General features: G+C 42.4%; 1 protein-coding gene and 1 long non-coding RNA gene across 5 annotated transcripts in view; both read right to left on the bottom strand.

The window, feature by feature from the left end:
• LOC138172841 (uncharacterized) overlaps nucleotides 1-8872 on the bottom strand; it is a 578919-nt gene that overhangs the window by 366760 nt on the left and 203287 nt on the right. The gene's annotated exons all lie outside the window — the stretch shown is intronic.
• Nucleotides 1-8872, bottom strand: part of LOC138172796 (PDZ domain-containing protein 2-like) — a 494585-nt gene that overhangs the window by 313712 nt on the left and 172001 nt on the right. Inside the window, exon 1 of one of the 4 annotated variants that reach the window (XM_069102704.1) lies at nucleotides 2624-3178. The exons of the other annotated variants lie outside the window; for them this stretch is intronic. The gene's annotated coding sequence lies outside the window, so the exon portion shown is untranslated. Of the gene's footprint in view, nucleotides 1-2623; nucleotides 3179-8872 lie in introns of those variants that run through there. 4 annotated transcript variants of the gene reach the window in all.

The following is an 8872-nucleotide window of genomic DNA, read 5'->3' as shown; positions in this document are numbered from 1 at the left end:
TTTTTTGGAGGGGAGGAGGAGGAGGATCTCTTCCCTACGTAGTGGGGGAAAACATATTTCCACCCTGTGGCAACTGACCAGTCCAGGGCTGGGGAGCTAACAGAGGACTATTGTAGTGGCATAGAGAGGCATGACCTCCCCCTTTCTCACCTAGCCATAGACTACAGCTCTCCAAACCCTCCCTGGAGATCAATCTCCTCCTAAAGCCTGGCTAATACAACCATGCCTATGTTGGTGAAGCACCTGGCCTGGAGATGTGGGATGAGAGGAATGGTCAAGATGAGGAGCAGAATAGGTAAGCGCCAGAATTGGGGTGCCCCTCACAAACTGCATTTGTTCCAATTGCCAGAATTCCCAACTATGGCTCTGCCTTTCACCTATCAGCCTTAGAGAAGAGTAAGAAAGAGACATGAATGTATGTCAGATTTAACTTCTTGCACTGCATCCTTTTTGGAAGCAGACACATTATCATCGAGCAGGGCAGGCCAGTAACACTGACGGGTTAATCGGTTTGAGTTTGATTTCCTGGAGAAATTCTTGAAGGTCTTATAAAAGGAATGTTTTAAGAGCATTTAGAAAGGTAAGAGTTGATCAGTAAAACCAGAGTGGGTTTGGAAGATGTCATGCCTCACTAATCTCATTTTATAAAAGGTTACTAGATTAGTAGATCAGGGGAATGGTGAAGACAATATACTTGGATTTCAGCATTTGACAAAGTATCTCATTCCATCCCTGCAGACAAGGCGGAGAGATGTGGTTTGGAACTGACCGAATGATTGTTCCAAGTGGTCATTAATGGTTCAAAATCAGCTTAGAAGGACATCTCTTGTGATGTGTCCCAAGGACCTGTCTTGACCCTATACTACTCAATATTTATCCATGATTTTGTTTTGTGTCATATATATGTACATAATATACTCAGTATTTGTTATAGTATATATACATATGTATCTATAATATATGTATGTATACTACAGAAACATATTGTGTATATATATTATATACACCTTGTCTCCATTAGAATGCAAGCTCCTTGAGAACAGAGACTGTTTCACTTCTGTTTTTTATCCCTAGCACTTAGCACAGTGCCAAACACACAGCAGGTTCTCATTGAGTTATTTTCCATCACAAATAAATTACAATGTAGCCTTGTAACCACCATTAAAGGAAAAAAAAAAAACAAGACAAGCTCACAGAGCTCTGGGCATAAAGGAAATCAGGAAATATTCCTAAAATACTAATAAAGTATTTGTAAAATAAAATAAAATAGTCCTAAAAATAACAAACTTCACAACCTGAATCCCCCAAATTTGTTTGCTGTCTACTTTCCTCTTTCTGGTTGAATTTCCATTTCCTCTGTGTGCTTTTTTTCTTTGTATCTCATCTTCCGTTCACATTGAATTTACATGACTTTGAAAGCTACAGTTAGTTCTTTCTCAAAGCTTTTTCCAGGTCTACTCTCCCACCCTCAAACACTAAGAGAAAATTCTGGGGGCAAATTATGCCTATATTTGATTACTGGTAAGCTCTCATAGACTCATACGAAAGACGGTTCTAATCTGATACTCTTAATTTACAAATAAGGAAACTGAGGCCCAGAGAGTTTAAATGACTTGACCAAGGTCCCACAGTGGCAAAGCCCAATCTCAAACCAAACCCAGGGCTTCCCATGGCAAGTCCACTGCTCTCCTAAATTTCACCATTATTTGTAAATTTAGAGACATGTCTAATAATTAATTGACTGTCTATATGCTACCCCTTTGATTTCACCACAGAATAGGAGTTTAAATAATACCATGATTGAATTTCTATGGACATCATTCATCATCTACATGGTGGAATACTTTCTTCCAGTATAGCTCTCAATATGAAATTTCATTCTTCTTTTTTTTCCATTTCATTTGTTAGGAAAGTTGATAGTTATTTCCTAAGCAGTGTTCGGAAGGGGGGAGAGCTCTTGTATCCCTCGTTTAAAAACACCATATCTTTCATATCCTACATTTGTGAATGCTATAAGCCAACAGTGGTTCCGCGGTGGGGATACCGACTAAACGAACGGTTTAGTGGTTTGGGACCTAGATCTGTCCAGGAAGGAAAAGGTAACCTCCTGTAGAATCATAAACAAAATTACTACCCAAGACCTAATACAGCTTTGTACTATTTCAAGTATCTCAATCTACCCTGGCTGCAGGCAGGCAGGTAACGTGAAAGGGAAACCTCAGCTACTGAAAGCACGCGAGGGGGGATACGGTACCGGGTTTACCTGGACCCCCGCCCCCCACCATGGTCCACCTTGCCATCACCCTCCCTAAAATCAGACGCACACAACAGCTCGAAATCCACTTCATTGCAACAGAGGAACCAACGCAAACGCAGAGATACGTTCCCTAAGCCGAAGCCAGAATTAAATAAAACAATAATAAACTTTGTCCGCTTGAGTGTAAGGAAAGCAGTTGTTCTGAATTTCCCTGATGCTGCATAGACCGCGGCGGGTTTCCACTCCCCTCCCACCTTTAGAGATTTAATCACAGTCACTCTAAACCAACCTCCCAGAGGCTTCGCCAACATCCAGGACCCTGCTCTAAACTGGGAGTGCTCAGCATATTCCTAAATAGATTCCTACCTCCTGCTTTGAAGTCGTTTTGCAGTTTTCCCTGGCACGCTGTGAGATCCTCCACCTTCCTGGGAATTTCTACCGGCAGCAGCTGGCCTCTCCGGTAATCCGCCGAAGGGCGGTTTAGCGATCCTGGGCGTCTGTTAATTAGTTTAATCACCTGCTGGTATCCTGGCTGCACTGGGGGAGAGGCAGTCCCGGTCCCTGCGGCCTGGGCTGGCTGTCTGGCTCGTACTGTCCTGGTGACAGTCCCCTGGAGCGTGGTCGCCTCCAGACAGCGCTATTGAAGCTTGGCTTTTAGCTACCGGGAGTTCCCAGAACCCTGAGCCCAGGGAGAATCCACCTCCTCCCTCGGCCCTCCCCTGCCTCCTCACAGCCCCCAGTGAGGTTATGCAAAGACTGCGGTGTAATCCTAACGAGCCTCTCACACCCGCCCAGCTCCCCTGTCAAAACTCCACAGCGCTCCAGATGCCCTGAGCCCCAGGAGGCGCAGGAGACAATCTCGGGGAGTTTTAGGTTTCAGATTCAGCCACCTTTGTTTACATCAGCTGGTGGAGGCCGGAGTTGGGGGGCGGGAGGGGCCGATAGCTAAAGGAGACCTCCCCCCACTCCCGGGCCATAGAAGCCCCACCTCCCTCCATCAATTTGTTTCAGAATCACTCAGTTGCACAATCACCCAGGGCACCGTTTTGCTCCAAAGAAACAATATTTTGCACGCGGGGCAGAAAGCCCGGAAGTTTTCCAGAAATCTCAACGGCCTGATTTTACTACTGGGGTAACCAAGCATACCACAAGTGAGTTACAGGCTGCAGTGACTGCACAGCTTAAGTATTTCCTTTCTACCTTCTCTTGCAACATCCCCTCCCCTCCCCTTCTTCAGCAAAGTTCAATCAACAAGTTCTTCCCGGGAGAGCAGGACGGGCTTCTGCCATGCAGCCATCTCTCCAGCTGTGGAATGAGGAGGAAGCTGGACCCAGGCGGCTCAGTTGTTTAGATCACACCCATTGAGGGCTTCCTGTCTTAAATTAATGGCAGTACAAACAAGACAGGAAGAGATTATTTGTTTTTTCATAAAGGGGGAGGGAAGGAAATCCCACGTTTTATTTCATAAAGCGATTTACCCCCCCCCCCCCCCCCCAACTCAAACTCTAATTTGCTTTTTTTTTTACTTCGAACATTTTTTTTTTTGCTGAAGAGCAAAAACCACTGCTCCCACAAACTCAAGCAGTTGTAGATACTGTGCTTGAAACACATTTTCACCTAATTTTTTTAAACAGATCCAAGCTGGGGTCCCCCAAAGGCTGTAACTGTGTCAGATTCCCCTGCCACGGAAAGGCCTAGCTTTAGATATCCACAGAAGAATGCAGGTCAGTGCCCAGAAGAACTTCAAAGATCCCATGTGTGTCTGTGTCTGTCTGTCAGTCTGTCTGTGTCTCTCTCTCTCCCTCTCTCCCTCACTCTCCCTCACACAGTACCCTCTGGGGTACTACCCCAGGCCTGACCAACTTCCCAAGCAGTGACCATATAGGCCCAGAGGACTTGAAAGATTATCAAGTACAGTCACCTCATGTTACTTTTTAGGAAACTGAGGTCCAGAGAGATAGTAGTGTGTGAGGTGAAAGAGTTCAGAGTCTGAGTCTGAGATCAGAAAAGGTCTTTATTCTTTCTCATGAGAAAGGACTCTGCCCCTGTCGCTCAAATGGCATCTGCCAGGGAGAGAGCTTGTGGACACAAGCCCATGGTTATATATCCCCCTAACACAGAAACCCCAACCCCCAGCTGGCCTTCATTCCCATTGGTAGGGAGGCCGGCTCACAATCTGAGCACGAGAATCTATCTCGGAGACAAAGGACATGTAAACTTGTGGGTGTCCAATGCAAGTCCAGGAAAGCAATATTGTCCTTATTTGGCCTATCTTGTGCTGAGATGGCCTGGGGAGGGTCTCCATTGCTCTAAGCCCCAGATTCCTGTAAGGTCAGGTAACTTCTAAGCTTAGGCCTAGTGGATGCTGAAGTTACTCTAGATTTGATTTTTCAGAATGGGGAAATTTCACTACAAGTTATCTCTCACAGTAATGACTTGCCCAAGGTCACTGAGGAAGTGAGAGGGTTAGGATTTTAATCCAGGTCCTCTGGCTCCATGTCCAGTGCTGACTCCCCAAGGACGGTGGCCACTTAGCCTAAAGATAGGGCTCTTGTTCACTGGCATCCTGAAGCCTCAAAGAGCAAATTAGCTTTTACAGTAATGGCAGACCTGCAAAGATTTAAGATGTATATGAAGAATAGAAGCAAAAGAAAAGGGGTTTCAGTTCCCAGTGCCATTCCCAGTTAGTGCAAATATGGTAACTGCAAAAGGGGAGGGGCCTCCCTTTAGGAGCAAGGGTATGAGGGCCTGCCCCTTTTGAGAACTGTCCCACAAACTCCATCCTGAATAATCCTCATCACTACCTGCTGTGGAATTACCTTGATTGCTGCATTCAGAGTAGCCTAGTGGGCCTGATGCATAATAGGCATTATATAAAATGCTTATTATGCCCTCTTCCCTCTCCCTCCCACCCCACAAACCGCACCCCTATCTTGCAGGCCTTGGGCCTATGGAAGAGTGGCAAGCACTCTTCTGGTGATAGTTGTGAAGAAAAACCAAAAATGAAACCAAACCAAAGCAAAATTAACCTTCAAAGAGAAGGCCCTGGCCCACCACTGACCGGCCTTTTACTTATATGCCATAAGCCACACTGAGCAAAATTTTTTTTTTTTGCTTTTTGGAAGGGGAAAGGTAGAGCAGTTGGGGTTAAGTGACTTGCCCAAGGTCACACAGCTAGTTTTGTGTTGTGTGCCTGAGGCTGGATTTGAACTCAGGTCCTCCTGACTCCAGGGCTGGTTCTCTATTCATTGCACCACCTGGCCGCCCCTGAGTAAAAATCTTAATGATAAAATTTTACCGCTTGAAAGTTCACAAAGCACTCTGCATAATAATGCAACTTGATATTACCAAGAAGTCTGTGAGATGGGTGCCATCATTGCCCATTTGGTATGGGATAATGGGGAAATTGAGCCTCAGAGAGGTGAATTGACTTGCTGGTTATTACACAGCTAGTATGGATCTCAGACAAGATTCCAACTCAGTCTTCCCAACTCTAAGTCCAGCATTCTATCCCCTGTGCTGCCTCTCTGGCCCAAATGTGGAGTAAGAAAACAATTGTTTTAACAGTGTGCCTACAGGTCCAGTTCAAAGCAAGGGTGCTAGCAGAATAGCAAGTCACATCCAACCCCTGCCATGAGGAGACAGATCTTAAAGCAAATATTCGATGGCTTTGTTCAGTAACTCAGTTCCTGAAGAGAGACACAGAACTCAAATGTTTGTAAATGGAATGCTTTTTTCTGCTAGCTTCCATTATGACCTGATTTCTGATTTCTCTTCCCTGTTGTCTGTGCCTCCTGATACTTTGACTGATAAGTCCCTCCCTGCTCTTTCTCTATAGCTCAGGCTGTCTTTGATCTTATGGCCACCATGTTCTGAAGTCAGTTTTCACATCCTATTAATATCTATGGCTCTCTCCCAATCTCAGGTCCTCAAGTCAGATCTTTTGACATTGGATTCTCTTCTTGAAAGCCTGGGGGCATCAATTAATCAATTAATAAACATTTTATAAATACCTTCTATGCAATAATATTCAATTATTTTCATAAACCACAATATTTGTTCTAGGTATAGTGAAATGTTTTTATTTGTTGATGATTAAGTCTACAATTTAAAAAAAGAAAAAAAATAAGTACCTATCATGTGCTAAGAGGTAGGGTTTTGAAATTAAACACTTCCTGCCCTCAAGGAGTTTATATTCTATCTGGGGACATAATAATGCACATACATACATATATAAACATATACAACATCTAATCTGGAAAAGAGGCATCACAGGCATCTGGGAAGTATCAGGAAAGGATTCATGTAAAAAAGTGGTACATCAGTGAACTAGTACAACCATTCTAGAGAACAATTTGGAACTAAGCCCAAAGAGCTATAAAACTGTGCATACCCTTTAACTGAGCAACACCACTACATAGTCTGTAGCCCAAAGAGATGGAAGAAAAGGGAAAGGAGCAGTATGTACCAAAATGTTTGTAGCAGCTCTTTTTGTGGTGGCAAAGAATTGGAAATCAAGGGGATGCCCATCAATAGGGGAATGGCTGAATTTGCCATATAATAGTGAGGAGTCTAATTGTGCAATAAGAAATGACAAGGGTGGTGGTTTCATAAAAACATGGCAAGACCTACATGAACTGATGCAAAGTGAAGGGAGGTGAACCAGATCATTGTGCACAGTACCAGCTACGTTGACTACTCTAATGAATACAATGACCCAATATTATTCTAAAACTTCATGATGAAAAAATACTACCCACTATCCAGAAATACTATCCAGAAAGAGAACTGATAGACTCTAAGTGCAAAGTGAAATATAATTTTCTCACTTTCTTCATTTTCCTTACTTTTTTGGAAATATGGCTGATATGGAAATGTATTTCACATGATATCATATATATAATTGATATATTGCTTGCATCAGTAGGCAGGGGAGAAGAAGCAAGGGAAAGAATTTGAAACTTAAAATTTAAAAAGAAAAGAATGCTAAAAATAAATAGATGATATAGTTTTGTTTTTTTTTAAGGAAAGAAAGTGGTACATATATTGCCTAGCTTTCAATTTCAACAAGACATTTGGATCATCCATATGACATTCTCATCAGCAAGCTAGAAAGATATGGTCTGGACAACGTTTTCATCAGAAGAGGCTCTGCTCACAACAGACTGCAGAAGTAATTAGTAGTTCAGTCAAAGGAGGGAAATGGATATTCTTAAAATGATGCCAAGCAGGGGTTAATCCTGAGTCGAAGTATATTTAACATATTGTATCAATAACTTGGATGATGCTAATGAAAGTCTTGTTATTCTCACTGAGAGTCTGTAAACATCACCAATAAAAGTCAGTTGTTAAGAAAAAAGAATAGAATCAAAGTGTTTTCTACAAACCAAAGAAATGGTTCCACAGCAACAGGATGAAGTTCAATAGGACAGACCGCAGCTGCAGTTGCATACTTTGGAATGACAAGTAAACTATACAGACACAAGACAGATCTGGAGAGACCTACAACGGAAAAAGATCTGGGGATCATAGTAGACCATGAATTAACTATAGGTCAGCAAGCTATGCTGATAGTAAAAAGCCAACATGATGCTGGGGTGAATTAGCATTGGAGGGATGAGGACATGGAAAGGAAGTCATCCCCCCCTGCACTGTATGGAACTTGGCAGTAATCAAACCCTTATTAAAATGTTATATCCAGTTGAAGGCCCTATATCTTACGAGGGATGTAGAGACACTGGAAAGGTTCCAAGGGAAAACCAAAATGATTAAAGGAAAATAGAACCTATAAGAAAAGGTTAAAGGATTGGAGGTTGTTTAGTCTAGAGAAAAAGTGGCTTCAAGCAACTAAACAGTCTTCAAGTGCTTGAAAGGTTATTATAAAGAGGATATTGAGCAGATGCCTTTATCTCCATGTGGTATAGAATAGGAAATAGACCTAAACATAACAGGAGAGATTTCAGTCAGATATATGGAAGAATTTCCTTATAAGGTAATATCTGAGAATTATTTAAGATCCAGAGTCTTAGTAAATAGCACTGGGGAGTCAGTACCTTAGGATTCCACTATTTCCATAGGTATTGGCTGTATTTCCTTAGGAGGTTAGCTAGACCAGAGAACTCCTTCAATTCTCTTCTGTTATGCAGGCCAAATGAGATAAGATATGTAAAGTGCTTAAAGCTCTATATAAATGATAGTTACTGTTATTCTGTTCAATGATTCCCAGACTTGGAATCACGACCTCAGCAAAGATTGTTCAAAAGTTTTATTGACTATTGTATGTTCATTATAAACATGTGCTTCCTGTGTACTCATTAGATCCCTTCCTCTAATTATTTTATGTGGGTAATCCATGATAATGAATATTCAAATAAAAGACACTTGGAGACTAGAGAATATTTAAGTTACTGATTCATATGATCCTATGTAACTTCACCAAGTACCTAATACATTGCCTTGTCTGTGGCAGACACAGCTTTAAGCATTTCAAAAGTGTCATATGACAGCTACACCAAAACAGCCCCCGCCCTCAAGCAGCTACATTCTAGCAGGAAAAACAATATATAAGGATATGCAAAACATGTGCCAAGGAAGTACAAAGAAATTTCAGTAGTA

This window comes from Petaurus breviceps, unplaced genomic scaffold (genome assembly GCF_028583685.1).
Source record: "Petaurus breviceps papuanus isolate PSGF00001 unplaced genomic scaffold, PetGlider_PUasm1.0 129, whole genome shotgun sequence".
NCBI classification, from domain to species: domain Eukaryota; kingdom Metazoa; phylum Chordata; class Mammalia; order Diprotodontia; family Petauridae; genus Petaurus; species Petaurus breviceps.
This window is presented reverse-complemented; position numbering and strand designations above follow the sequence as displayed.